The sequence below is a fragment of the Podarcis gaigeae genome, assembly GCF_964106915.1.
Source record: "Podarcis gaigeae genome assembly, chromosome: Z".
NCBI lineage: Eukaryota > Metazoa > Chordata > Lepidosauria > Squamata > Lacertidae > Podarcis > Podarcis gaigeae.
In genome coordinates this window covers 33,934,276-33,948,707 of record NC_139691.1, presented here as the reverse complement: position 1 = coordinate 33,948,707, position 14,432 = coordinate 33,934,276, and the positions used below count along the sequence as shown (strand labels likewise).

At 43.7% G+C, this 14,432-nt stretch overlaps 1 protein-coding gene and 1 long non-coding RNA gene across 3 annotated transcripts in view; one reads left to right on the top strand and one right to left on the bottom strand.

Moving 5' to 3' along the window:
- The window catches only part of PCDH19 (protocadherin 19), a 133,990-nt gene that overhangs the window by 18,406 nt on the left and 101,152 nt on the right, over window positions 1-14,432 (bottom strand). The window lies entirely within an intron of this gene.
- On the top strand, window positions 1,371-13,048 carry LOC310837070. Its single transcript, XR_014560404.1, has 3 exons — window positions 1,371-1,568; window positions 4,405-5,435; window positions 12,968-13,048. It is a non-coding gene; the product is annotated as an uncharacterized lncRNA (long non-coding RNA).

Genomic DNA, 14,432 nt, shown 5'->3' with positions numbered 1-14,432 from the left:
TAATTCGTTCCGGAGGTCCGTTCTTAACCTGAAACTGTTCTTAACCTGAGGGACCACTTGAGTTAATGGGGCCTCCCGCTGCTACCACACCGCCGCGGCGCAATTTCTGTTCTCATCCTGAGGTAAATTTCTTAACATGAGGTACTACTTCTGGGTTAGCAGAGTCTGTAACCTGAAGTGTTTGTAACCTGAGGTGTTTGTAACCCGAGGTACCACTGTCCTTGGTTAGTGAACAACCCACTTGCTTAGCCATCCATAGTGAAATGCAAGTCACCCTCTGTGGATGGATCATTGCTTGCTCATAAATTACGAGGCTGCCTCTCTTCCTTATCTCTCCACACGGTTTAATGTCAGGAGACAAGATGGGAAAGAATTACTGCATAATATTTCTCACCTCTTAGCCTTCTCCATTTGCTAATCAGAGAACCTCAGGAATATAATCCAGGCATGGCTTCCCTTTGGATAATGCTTAGAAGATGCTAATAGCAGGGGAAAGAGGCAAATACATCTTACAGCAACTCAGGACATCTCTCTCTCTCTCTCTCTCTCTATATATATATATAATAAAAAAAATCAGACACACAATTTCAACTGTTCCACCATTTCAAGAAATGGACAGAATTTGGACAAAAGAAGCAGTGGTTCAAAAAGAAATTCTTTTAATGGGGAAGGAGGGAGAGAATTTGAATTGCACCAATTTATCAAGCAACCATCAAACAGGCCCAAGGTCTGAGAATCCAGCTTGGTGGGAGTGGGGGGAGTGGGGGGGATTTCCACTGTGATCACCCTGCTAAAGAGGTTAGATCCACAGCCTGCAGAAATCGCTGTAGCCCTGTAAAAAGCAGTGGAGTTGTGCACATTTGCACCAGGTAAAACTGTCACTGGCCTTTTCTTTCTCCCAGCCTATATAGCCATTAATAATTTAATTCCTTCTTGTTTACTGTACTCATGTAGCACATGAAGTGTGACACCTTTGGTTATTTACATCCGAGATAATTTCCTCATGACATAATGGGCAGATAAATAGAAAACAAGAGGAAACAGCAGCTGCTCAGGCTGCAAAAATAACAAGAAAGGAGGTTTATTTCAACAGACAGGATGCTAAATTTGAACACGAGTCCTCAGCTATGGACTTCAGCAACTCACTGGGTGGCTATGCACAAGTCATTCTTGTTCAGCCTCAGGTACCCGTTTCTAACAAGGGAAGCACAACTGGCTTCCTCAATGAGTAAATACAATCTTATACTGTAAGGGGTTTGCTGTTGGTGACACCTCCAGAAGCCATTGGCTGTTCCGCTGTGATGTCAGAGATATGAGTTGGCCCCTCTGCTCCCAGCAACTGAGGAACTAAAGAGAAACCAGAGCTCAGTGGTCGAGCACATGGTTTGTACATTAAGTGTCCTAAATACAATCCATGGCATCTCCAGTTTTAAAATTGATCGATTAGCCCATCATGGGAAAGACCTCTGTCAGGGATTTCAGAGAGCTGCTGACAGTCAACACTAAAAAGCTGCATGGAGAAATAGTCTGACCTGGTATATGGCAGGAGGAGGAAAGAGGAGGAACTGGTGAGAAATGAGGAAGGGCAGGAGAGGAGTGACAGCACTAGGAAAGCGGCTCCCATCTAAAACAAGGATGGGAAACCTATGGCCATCTGGTTGTTGTTGAGCTACAACTCCCATCAGCTCCAGCTGCCATGGCCATGGTCAGGGTTGGTGGGAACTGTAGACCCACAACACCTGGAGGGTGTAAAATTCTGGAAAGCCACTGGCAGTCAGCATGTAGACAATACATAGTTAGGTGAATCAATGGCAAAAGGCAGCTTCCTATGTTCTCCTAAAGCTGCCCCTGCATTGTCATGGGAATCCCATGCTCCTTCATATTTGAAACAAAGAGAAAAACCCAGTTCATATAGAAAACAGAGAAAAGTTCATAAAGAAAACAACAGAAAGGTTCAAGTCTAGCTTTCTCCCTGAAACAATACTCTTCTGTGTATGGATGTTTCTCTTCTTGGGACAACATTTAATCAAACAATGTTTACATGCACACTTGAAGTCTGGTGGTATATTATAGAAATAGTCTTGCCATGTGGTGAGCTGTTTGCTGGACAAGATCTAGGGTCCATATGCACTATATATTTAAAGCAGTACCACACCACTTGAAACAGTAATGGCTTCCCTCCCAAAGTATCCTGGGAATTGTACTTTGTTAAGGATGCTGTGAGTTGTCACTCACCTCACATAGCCACAGTTATTCACCTCACATAGCCACAGTTCCCAGAGTTCCTTGAGAAGAGGGTTGGACTGTGAATTGTAGCTCCATAAGTTGGGTTGGAGGTCTCCTAGCAACTCAGCACCCTTAACTACAATTCTCAGGATTCTTTGGGGGAAGCCATGACTGATCAAAGTGCCACCATATTGCTTCAGATCTATAGTGCAGATGGGTCCTCGGACACATTGTTGAGGTAACTGAAGGTTGCAGAAATTGTTGTTCCCAGCAATGCTAGGAACATGAGCCTGAAACAGCCAGTGCCAGCATCAAATTTTTGATGGTCCATAGGCTGTGCTTTTGCCCACACAGCTTGGTTTCAAGCCATGTGGGCAAAACAGGGTCGCCTGATGTCATTCAGACATCTGGTGGTAGGCATTTGGGAAGCCCTACTCTTCTATCAAACATGGCCCACAGTGGGTGGAGGAGAAAGCAATCTGGCCTGCTGACCATACCCAGTTTCCCACTGACCGTGACATTGGTCTTCAGGTTATGGCCTGATTTTTTAAAATATATATTTGTATAGAGCTAAGGCTGCTGTGACAGTGCATCTTAGATCAGTGGGGGGAGGGTCAAAACAACATTCAAATATATTGATTTTTTTAAAAAATAGGAAATGGGTCCCCAAGTACATGTTTGAATTAAAGGGTTTGAAAAAGTTGAAGACTACTAGTCTAGTCTAGTCTATTACATACCCACAAATCTGGTGGGTCCCACTGGCACATTCCTAAGCTTGTTGTGGACAGTAGGCCCAACACCAGCTTGCTCTTCATCCTTGCATCATACCCACAGCAAGACTGCTAAATCATCAACGTAGCTAATAGGGTATTCTGTACTAAAGCCATTGTCACCAAGACCGCTTGCATTAATAAGGTGAGCCTTAAGAAGGGGGATGAACTCAATAATCTGATAGGGCTTTTTCATCTCGATCCATTATGATTCTATAGTTTGCATACCCAATTCCCATTAATGCTAATGGGAGTTACTGTACTGCGTTCCGTGAGAGAAGAATACAGGCCTTTTGACTTCATTACGGAAATTTAAAATTCATTACCACAGGATACTGAGGGATTGCCCTAAATACTCTCTCTTTGTTATATATTTCCTAGTTAATGCGACCATTTGAGTGTACTGTACCCTGCTGAGTAGGAAACATTTTCTAGGCTGTTTAAAACACATTCTCCACAATTGGAAGCAAGTCTTTTGTCTCCATTTATGCCTTTGACACTGGCAGCCTTCAGCTTAATGGGACCAGAGTAGATAAAAGCAAATTAATCCAAAAGGTGACTTTTTCTATCCTATTGTCAAATCTCACAGATACAAATTCAAGTATTCCTCGTCTTCCTGCGATTCAACACAAGCCATGCATTCAAATCTGAGCTGCAACAATGAATCCAATTATTAGAACATCCTATTCAAAATTATGCGTCAATCAGAAAATGACCGCTTGACTATGCTCATATAAAAAAATACAAAACACTGAAATTGCCAGTGGGGGGTGGGGAAGAGGGGGAATAAGAGGAGATATTCCAAGGTGCAGCAGTGGGGCACACCTTAAACTGGAAAGAACTGGAATTAACCTGCAGAAAATTTGTTCAGAATACTTTTTCTCCAAAGACCTTGTTGTTCTCCAACTAGAAGCTGGAACCTGACTAGCTTTTTAATTGACTTGAAAGGTAGTGTAAGACACATACATCCTAAAAGCCGATGGTGTAAATGAGAGTAGTGAGGTAGCAGTGACTAGTAAGGAGCTAGTAAGACCTGGGTTCAAATCCCTGCTCAGCCATAAAGCTCCCTGGGTGATCCTGGGCCACTCAATTATTCTCACAGCCCAACCTAGGGGCGGCCAAGTGTCCTCCTTAACAGAGGGCAGTCCTTCATTTGACAAGTTGGCTTCTCAAGGTTCAGTTTAAAGATAAAGAACCATAACAGGAGGGGCCTTGAAGTTGCCCATCATCAGCTAACACCCAGGCAGGATACAGAACAGGGACACTGGTCACAGTATCCCCTGCTTTTTTTTGGGGGGGGTGCACTGTAATTCTATAGAAATTATAGCAAGTATTTTATTTATTTATTTATTTTTAAAAATTGCTTCTTAATTAGCACACACAATTCTTTTTTCTTTTCTTTGTGCAGGTCAGTGTATTTTTTGGCAATCCGTTTGTGGAGATGAGCAATTAGCCTAACCAACCTCACTGAGTAATTCCGAGGGGAAAGATCTTCCATTTAAGCTACTTGGAATAGGGCAGATTGCAGAATAGATAGGCAAACAGTGAGAACTGCAGGCAGGGTTATGCTGACAGCATCTCACTCCTGTTAGCAGCTGGGCTGCAGTTTCCTGCTCTAGCTGCAATTTCTTGACCAAGTGCAATACCTGCTGTGGTCAAGCTATCCGAGTCCAGGAACAGCCACGGTTTCCATGCCAGCTGAAAATTGATAAAAGGTGCTCCTAACCCACTGCGATAGCCTAATGTGAATTTCTCACCTTAGCAAGAGTCGGACCAGGGATTTTCTCACTGTTCATGCTCTTAGGGCACAGGAAGTGACCTTATTCGAAGTCAAACTACTGGTCTATTTAGCCCAGAATAGTATTACTCTGACTTTGAATGGCCCTCTTATCAGCAGCTTTTTTAAACTGGAGATGCCAGGGTCCAAACCTGGGACCCTCAGCATGCAATGCATGTGCTCTTCCCCTGAGCTATGGCTGTTGCTTCCTAACTCTTAGTAATGACACACCACCAGCCATTTATTTACTCACCCAGCCCAGTAGTAAATATAATGGTGATGTTTCATGCTTGAGGAAACAAACCTACCATTTCCCACGTCTCTCAAAGGCAAGAATATCAACTTCGGGATGGACCGGGCAGTCAAAAGTGTATTCATGGCACCCTTCAATAGCCTGCCTATTGGGACCTGGCAGCCTCCACCTAACACTGGCCCTCTGTTGTCCTTCATGTAAATATTGTTGGGACGACAGCCAAGGCAGAGGGAAGGGAGTGCCTCTTCAAGCAAGATGGGAATCTCTAGTGTCAGATACAGCCAGCCTGACTAATGAGACCTCCTGCTTGCCAAATCCTCTGTCTATTCCAGCCATTGAATATGCTCAGAAGCTCCATGGCACCAGCCCAACAGTCTACAGATCCCAATCAAGTATCAATAGCTTAAGTGTAAGTGATGGCAAAAGGGGAAAGTGCCAAGTGTTCCTTTTCCTTTCTTTTAGTTTCAGGAACTTCAGTTGCTGTTATGGCACTAGTGGGAACGTAAGCAAGGACTTAATTAATCCTATCACAGAATGGATCCACCACAGGGCAAAGAAAAGCGGGGGTGGGGAATCAAAAGGAGCTATTTTGGAGTCTTTACAAAGAGAGAGTGCCAGGGTGAGAGAGTTGGCACAGTTTTCAGCTGTGTGAGGGTGGCTCCCATTAATGAGGGGAAGTCCGGGATTCTCTTTCAAGCAATGTTCATGGGAAGAAAGGTGAACAGTGTTAGTTTCTTCTGAAGTAGCACACATCACTTAGGGCAGGGGACACAGCCCAGTGCAAAGCCTCTTCTATGTTGTGCAGAAGGTTTCAGATTCAATCCTCAGCATCTCTGGTTAAAAAGGACCTTAGGCCTGCAGGGCAAGAAATACCCTCTGTCTGAGTCCTTGGCAATCTGCTGCCACTCAAAGGAGGCAGCACTGATCTGGATTGACATAAAGTTCTGACACTGTGTAAAGAAACTTCATACACAGTGGTGCCATCAGGGCAGGACTTTGGGGGCAGGAGCCTAGGGCCCAGCCCAGCATATTGAGCAGAATGGCCTCCTCAAAACCAGCAGGGGTAACTTACTACATTCTGAAGTGATTTAGATGTAATGTGTTGCTAAAGAGGGAGGCCCCCCGCAAGACCATTAAATGCAGAGTCTAAAATTACCTGATTATACCATACTCAGACAGGAACATTTTAATGGGGCTCTGAAAACCAGGCATGTAAGAGAGAAGGATGTAAGGGGCAGGATGACACATAAGACCTTAGGAAATTGCCATTTACCAGGGAGGTTTTTTTAGGTTATCTGCCCATCTACTCTCACTGGCTGTAGGTTTTTGAGGGGAGACTAAGCCTGAAGAAGAGATGATTAAGAGGTGAAATGATGACAGCCATCTTCAAATATTCAATGGGCTGTTGTCAGGGCCGGATTTAGGTTTGATGAGGCCCTAAGCTACTGAAGGTACTGAAGGTAAGGGGGCCCTTTATATGTCCAGATGTCCTTTGTCAACAACAAATTTGTCATTGTTTTTTGTGTTGAATATATGCCATGCAACCAGTCTGTGCAGAATGTAGGCACCCTATATACAGAAATGAGAAAACCCAGTGATATTTTAGGGAGCAGGCTAGTAGGCGGGCCCCATTACTTACATCATAGGAGCCTACACAACACAAAACACTGTTGCTGTATGTAGGTTTTATTTTATTTGTTTTTTTATCTTATATTTTGGAAATGTACAACTAGGGTTTTTTTTTCTTTATATTTTTGGGGGGGCCCAAGAGAGTGGGGCCCTAAGCTATAACTTGTTTAGCTTATATGTAAATCCAGCACTGGCTGTTGTATGAACGATGAATTCTATCGCAACCTTCAACCCTTGGCCTAATTGCAAAAGGCCTCTGCAAGCATTCAGTTCAAAACTCTGGCAAAAGCAGTTTGTCCCTCCTATGCAGGGGCAAAGTGTGTGTGGGGAAGAGTGGGTTGCAGAAAAAGAAAAGGTGGCCATCACTATTTTTGGCTTTGGCCCCACCCACATTTGGATTTGCCTTGCCCACCTCTGGTATATGATGCTACCATGGAATGCAGCCAGTACTCTGCATATATTCTGGACCTTTTCCTTCAGCTTTGTTCAACTGGTGACCATGCAATGGGTGCAGAAGCATTCCAAACCCAGAGAGGAACCAACTTTGGCACAGCCCTAACTGAAAAGAGATTATTTGCATTCATGGGATTGAGTGATGCAAGACAGTATTGCCTAATCATTTGTCAGCTGCCAATACATGCACAAACCTCTATTGGGTCTTCATTAGCCCTGCCAAGAACAAAATGCTTCCTTCCAACTGGTGCTGGCTGACCCATCCACTACTTAATTGTCATTTGCATTTCCTAAAAATAAGCCCTAGTTTCCACAGGGAACACTTCTGCCACTCAAGTGCAACTATGGTATGGACTTGAAACAATATCCCCAATTCATTGTTGCCCCCTAGAATTGCACATTCAGCCCACGGAAGACTTGTACTGTTGTGCTTACAGTGACTCAAGAAAATTTGCACATTGTTTCAGAGCATCCCCTTCCACCTATACCTGACTGTAGCCAACCTTATTTTAGGGTATCCCTCTGCCCAGGAAGCAAGACATTTAATTTGTCCTCCTTGCAAACCAATGTGCAGTCTGCCAGGTTCTCCCAACCAATGCTGTCCCACAGTGGAAGTCTTCACAACCTCATGATCCTTCAACAAGACGTGATTACTCCAGCCCCAGCTGGACCCCACTCTTGATTCTTCAATACCATTCTCTTGCCTTCTTCCATGCTTACTGTTTTCCTTGGATTAGTTAAGGACCTTAAATAGATGCCAGCCTCAGGTTCCCCATGTTCATCTATTCCTAAAACATGTTGGAAGTCTTCTGAGAACGCAGGCTACTATTAGAAATATAATTTTACAGCACAATATATTTGCTAAACTGGTGAAATGCAGAATGAAGCACAAGAGTGAATCACAGTCTGCAGGCATAGAGAAGGGGGCAGTGACATATGCCCATAAGGAAGATTTGTGCTTAAATTAAATTCCTGGTTGTTTCCTTGTGTGTGTGGGTCACTCTCAGTGCCAATCAGTATACTGGTGCCAACAGCAAAACCCAACAGTGCCATCTGAACTAAGTAGTTCAACTTGCTGTCAGTGCCAGTCAAGCAACTTTGTCTCTTCATAGCATGGTTTGGATTCCAACTGCACCTGCAAACCAACGGGCTTGGTATAGCTGCCAATCAGTTGGGCAGTGGAGCAGATGGCCTCAGAAGGTGGTGGTCTCTCCTTAATTGGAAATCTTCAAGCAGATGGAGTGACCTTTGAGTTGCCTTCCAATTCTATGGTTTTAAAGAAATGTAGTTGTGCAAACAGAGGAGGGCATCAATTGGACACACACAAAATGGTTTCTGCCTTTATTGTAATAGTTTATAAATGTGTTTCTATGCATATTAATCAGTGCATGACTTTTTTTGGTGGTACATTTCCACTTTTTTGGTGATGCGTGAATGAGCTCCCTATGCCTTAAAAATGCAGCAGCATCTTTGGAACTTTACTCTTCACTGATCTGCTGAATGGGAGAGACCTGGGCTGATGCTGTACAGAGGAAATCCTGCCATTATAACACTAGCAGTGGCAGCCAGAGGTTGTGCCTTTGGGGTGATGAGCAGGCAAAGAGTGTGATGTCATCCTTGAAAATAAAGCTGGGGGCAAGTTGGAATGCTCTCAGTTGCCTGAAGGGAGACTGCAGTGACCAGGAGACAAAGGAGGCTGAGTATTAGGACATAGGGTGGGACAATAAGGCCAGAAGGAAGACCTTTGCAAGGCTATAACAGGATTAGCACATTATTTAAACTGTTTTGTGCTGAATTTAGCTTTTGCTTGTCTAAAATGTTGAAATATGCTATGATTTGTTGCACTAACTTGCATTCTGATAATTTGTGCTAATTGGGTTGCTGTTCTGTTTTGGTCTTCCTTTAGGCAGGAAACACTGGATATAAGCATGATATGAAATGGAAATGGAATTCAAGAGTCACGCTACCTCTGCCTATGGAGGTTCCATTTAACCATCAGGACCAACAGTGATGGGTATGGAATGAGCGTGATGCTTAGGGGTCCTGAAATAGATCCCCAACCTTAGCTATGACTATCAAAAAATATGAAAAAGACAGACATCCAAAATAAATGATTAAATACCAGCTGCAATGTATGCACACAGAGAGAGAGACACCCAGAGTCAGAGAGAAAATGCAGAACCCAGCTTTCCTTAGTGCAAAAATCAGATTGCTTTTAAAGAACAACTTATTACAGAGCATATGAAGTTCTGGTTAGTGGTCTGTAACTGGTCAGATAATTCATAGAATCATTGAATTGGAAAGGACCACCAGGAGCATCTAGTCCAGGGGTAGGCAACGTAAGGCCCATGGGCCACAAGTGGCCCACGGGGGTTGTTTAACCGGCCCACAAGCCACCCCCAAACCAAGCCACCCGCTTGGTGAGTCTCCCTGCGCTGCACTAAAGCAGCGCAGCCTGGCACGGGGTCTCGCTTCTGCAGCGCCGGAAATCGCATCTGCGCATGCGCAGATGCTGGAAATCGCGGGTGCGCGTGCAATGTGGCCCACGAAGGGATCTCTGCTGGAGTGAACTGGTCCAGGCAAGGTAAACCTTGCTGACCCCTGATCCCTGCAATGCAGGAATTTTTCACCCAACATGGGGTTTGAACCCACAACCCAGAGATTAAGAGTCTCATGTTCTTCTATAGTGGAGCTATCCATCAGGGAACTTTCTTATGTGATCTTGACTCCACACCCCAAAGTGCTTAAACTACTCACTCAGCCTCAGTCTGGACTCTAGAAAAGAGAGCTTCCATAATAGAAGCAACTTTGGAACTTCTAAGATATACTCATTTAAATGGAATGCAGTGTAGGGCAGAGGGCTGTTCTATCTGAGTTTGCAATAAGCCTCCCTGACCTCCCCACAAGGAATCAACAGGGTTTTTAATACTAGGGAGTGATGAAACTCTCACATTCTGGGAACAGCAGGAATTCAGTCCCAGAAAGGAGCCTGGTTGGAGCTGGTGAATATTTAAAGTTTGATTCTAGTTCCTCCGTATACAGACACCAACCAGAGTCTCCATTTGAACTTTGAGAGTAACTTTCCTCTTCTGAAAGGGCAAATGTAGCCCTATAGAAACCCTGCCGAACCATCTCCATGGGGAGTCTTCCTGACGCCTCCTCCATGTCTGGTGCACAGATGCAACCCCCACCTCTTGTCACTATGCAGTCTAGTCATTTAGAAAACACTTAGCCATGCAGCAGGCAATAGAATTAAAAAAACATTAAACTTCAGAAGGGGGCTGGGGAGGGGGTGCTCAAACTTTGACAAGCTGCATCTAATGCTAAGTATAATTAATTAAATTGGATGAGGCACAAGGGGAAGAAGGCAGAAGACGATGGCAAGCTGGAATCAGGATGGTAATGCACTGATATTTTGCGCGTCATCTGGTAAAGGAAATAAGCAGGGCTGTAGTGGTGCAAAAGAGTTGGGGAAGACGTGGCTTTCAAAAGGATGCATACTGGGGAAAGGGAGCAAAACGCAGGAGAAAGAAGTAATAGCAATGCAAGAGAAGATGATTAAAAGAAAGCCAGGTAACTAAGAATATTATCTTACAAAAACTGCAATGAAGGCTGCAGGGGTAAACAGCTCAGTGGCAGAGCATCTGCTTGGCATGCACAAGATCCGAGGTTCTATGCCAGGTATCTTCAGGTGGGGCTGGGAATGTCCCCTGCCTGAAACCCCAGAGAGCAGCTGCTGGCAATAATAAACTAGATGGCCTAATGATCCAACTCAATATAAGACAGCTTCCTATGAATAAAATAAGGAGGTCAACAATTCAATGTTGTGAGGTCTGAGAATGCAGATGCACACCCAAAATGAAGAAACAAGAAGCTACATATAGATGGAAGCCACCCTCTCAATCTATTGCTGTTGAAGCCGTTATAGCAGCACCAGTTTCCCAGAGACAGAACTGTATATCCCCCACAATATTCCAAGGGGCAAAGTTTTAACAAGCTTGACGACTCCATCAGCACAGATAATTAAGCAATTAGAACAGTCAGAAGTTGACAAAGCACCAGCTGAATGATGCCCATGAAGCTACAAAAGAGAAGAGGGGTTCTCCCAGTGGAAAAAGCTTTTGTCAATGGTTATCCTGATTGCTTGCCAAGGGTAGGGGGAGCTGCAAGGCACACAGGCAAGGCTGGTTTCCATGCTGCCATGAGGGGAAGGGCAAAAGGGAAAGGCTGGAAAAATGAGAGGGACCGATCGTTTTATTTTATGTGGTGTTTACAAGCCCTCATCCATTGCAAAGGGGTGATGTAGGAAAAAGCTAATTCCTAGTGATATTACTAAATGTTTTTGGAATGTGTGCTTCACAAAGAGACTTCCCTTATGAGCTCAGAGAGGAAAAGCACATTTGAGTCACAATATTTAATCTAGGGACGTTTATGAACAATTTCAGGCAAGGATACTGAGACATGCTGCCAATCCCAGCACTCATCATTCATAGAGAAACAGTTCCACACCCTAGTGTATCAGTGCTATGCAAAAGCCTTCATATTAATAATCTCAGATGGCTCTCACATGCATTTATAACTTACTCCTGAGGAAAAGGAATATTGCTGAGGACGTTGTATTAGGAGTCCTTGCAGCTTGGGTGAATTAGATTGAAGCAATCGTTTACAGTTTCTGGAGTTCAAAGGCTTTATTAATGCAGAAACTATTTATAGAATGAGTGGAAAGGAGAGAGAGAAAATGACTGACATCTTGGCTCAACATTAGGAAAGAAAAATAAACCAAAATGGCCCAGCTTTTTAGAGGTGGAATTAATTTAGAGACAGAGACTACAAGCAGGGAGTAGCTGGATCACTAGTGCCCTCTTGGAGTTTAAAGTAACACAGGCATTAACTACAAATTCAAGAGAAGAAAATGTGTTTGCTTTTCTCCAACACTGTGCATCCAGGAAACTGTCATGGTCCCCAAGGCACCACAAAATACCCAAAAGATATTTTTAAATATATCTCATAAACTAAAAGTATGTAAAGGGCAGAGCTCAAATGACGGTGGGTTTTTTAGTGTTTTTTGTGGCATGGTTTTACTACTTATATGCAAATACTGAAGCACATGGCTACTCAGAGTAACCAGTATATGCAAACATCTGGCTCATCTAAGGCTTTAGAGAACTTTTATTCTCAATGGTGATGGAACTCACAGGTGGAAAATACTTTTTATTTTTACAAATCTTTATTATTTGTAAAGGGGATCTTTGTACGAGTCAATACTTTACTATCCCTTTGGAGCCCTTTGAAATTCTTTTATCCTTCCAAGCAGTGACACTTTATGGCTTACATTTTTTATTCTTTATGTTCGCACTTTGTTTTAACAAAATCTACAAAATATTAAATGGGGGGGGGGGAGAAACGTGTATGTTTTGCAACAGCAAGACACACTGCAATGGTCTAAGATCAGGGGGTCCCCAACATTTCTGGACCCCAGGGACACATCTAAGAAACTCTAAGAAAAATTAAGAAACTGTCATAAGCACCACAAAATACCCATTTCACAGAAAAGCAACAGGCAATGCTCAGAACCTAAGATTCTCAGGAGCCACTCCTTCTCCCAAAACAACCAACTACACACACCCCAAAACAAATAAAACACAGACATATAAAGCAGGCAACTCCTTATAAACCTGATACCCTGCCCCCCAGCAACTACGACAACAAAACCAGCTCATTTAAAAAATATTAGGAGGGGCAGGGACCTTGATGGGCACCAAAGATGGTTTCTGAGGTGCCATATTGAGGATCCCATTCTAGATAAAATTTTGGTCCGATCCAACATTACTCTATTACATTCTTATTCTGAATCAACAGATGTGCATCTCTTGAAAAGAAGATGCACTGCACCCATCTGCAGGCCCCAGATATTCCTCACCTGCTGCCACAACAGATATGGAAAGCCAATACTGTAAATGAGCCTCAAGGAAGAAAAGGAGATCTGCTGAACTGAAAACAGTAGAAACTTGCATGCAATTATTTCATACGTTCCAGAAAAGCTGTGGAATGGGCTCCCATGGAAAGCAGGACCATGTAAAAACTAAACTGTGCTCACCTAAACACTAAAGGCTTCTGCAGCAATCTCCTTCCCTGGGCTGGAGACAGTAGCAGTGGGCATTTTCAACAGAACGGGGGCATATTCACACCATACATTTAAAGCACATCCAATGCACATTTAAAGCACATGGCTTCCCCAAAAAGAATCCTGGGAATTGTAGTTTAAGAGTGCTGGGAATCGTAGCTCTATGAGGGGGAAACTGCAGTTCCCAGGTTTCTTTGGGGTATGTCAAGGGTTTTAGAAATATGTTGAATGTGCTTTAAATGTATGGTGTACATGCACCCCAAGTGTTTTTTCTCCCCATGATTTGCCAGATACAGAGTTTAGTAGCCTGAGGGGCACAAGAGAAGGAGGGAGCACTTTGGACACATTTTCCAACACTGCAGGAGAAGGAGTCTACTACCCTTGCATTTAAGCACTAGCCTGGCAGCCACAGGCAACAAAGAACTACATGCAGAAGAGTGCTTAGAATCCCATGCAAGTGACTGAGTAGGCTGGCAGGGGAGGGACTATTCTCTCCTCTTCTGCACTCAGCATAGACAACAACTGAGTTGCCAGAGAAGGGCAGTCCCCTCTTCTACCCAGCACAGAAATGCAGAAGGCCCCCCACCCATTCTCTGCCAGCACCTAGCAGGCTAGTTTTAAAAAAGCAAGTTAGCAACTTTTGGGGGGTTATTAGACAATCCTGGTCTTCTGAATAGCCAATGTGAAATGTTTAAGATGCAAGAAGCGGAGGTTGTTTTTTACGACCTTGGATGGTGAAAACTGTTCATGATAATTGCATGTTTCTAACTAACAGAAGGTCCCCAGGTGCTGCGAGTTTTGGAAAAACTTACATGAATGAATACATTCCCTAAGACGAAGAGGGCTCAGGTGGAAGATGGATGGTGATACAACATTTCTCCTGGATCCCAGGGAAGGACTAAGTACAGCTTTCGGCTGCAACGCAGTCCAGTGATATGCTGATGGGGAACCAATAGGTGCAATTTCCATGGGGCTGATGAAGAATAATTCATTTCCTTCAAGGGAGTGAGAATAATTCATTTACTTCAAGGGGAATAAACAACCTTTAGCATCAGAAGCATGAGCTCCAAGATTGCTTTCATTTCCCTTGTACATAAAATGAGTTTGATGCAAGCTCCATTTCCAACATGGCTACACATGCTAATGGCAAGATTAGAAGGGTGGCAAGACTGAGCAGCACAGCAAGCAAAATTCAACTGA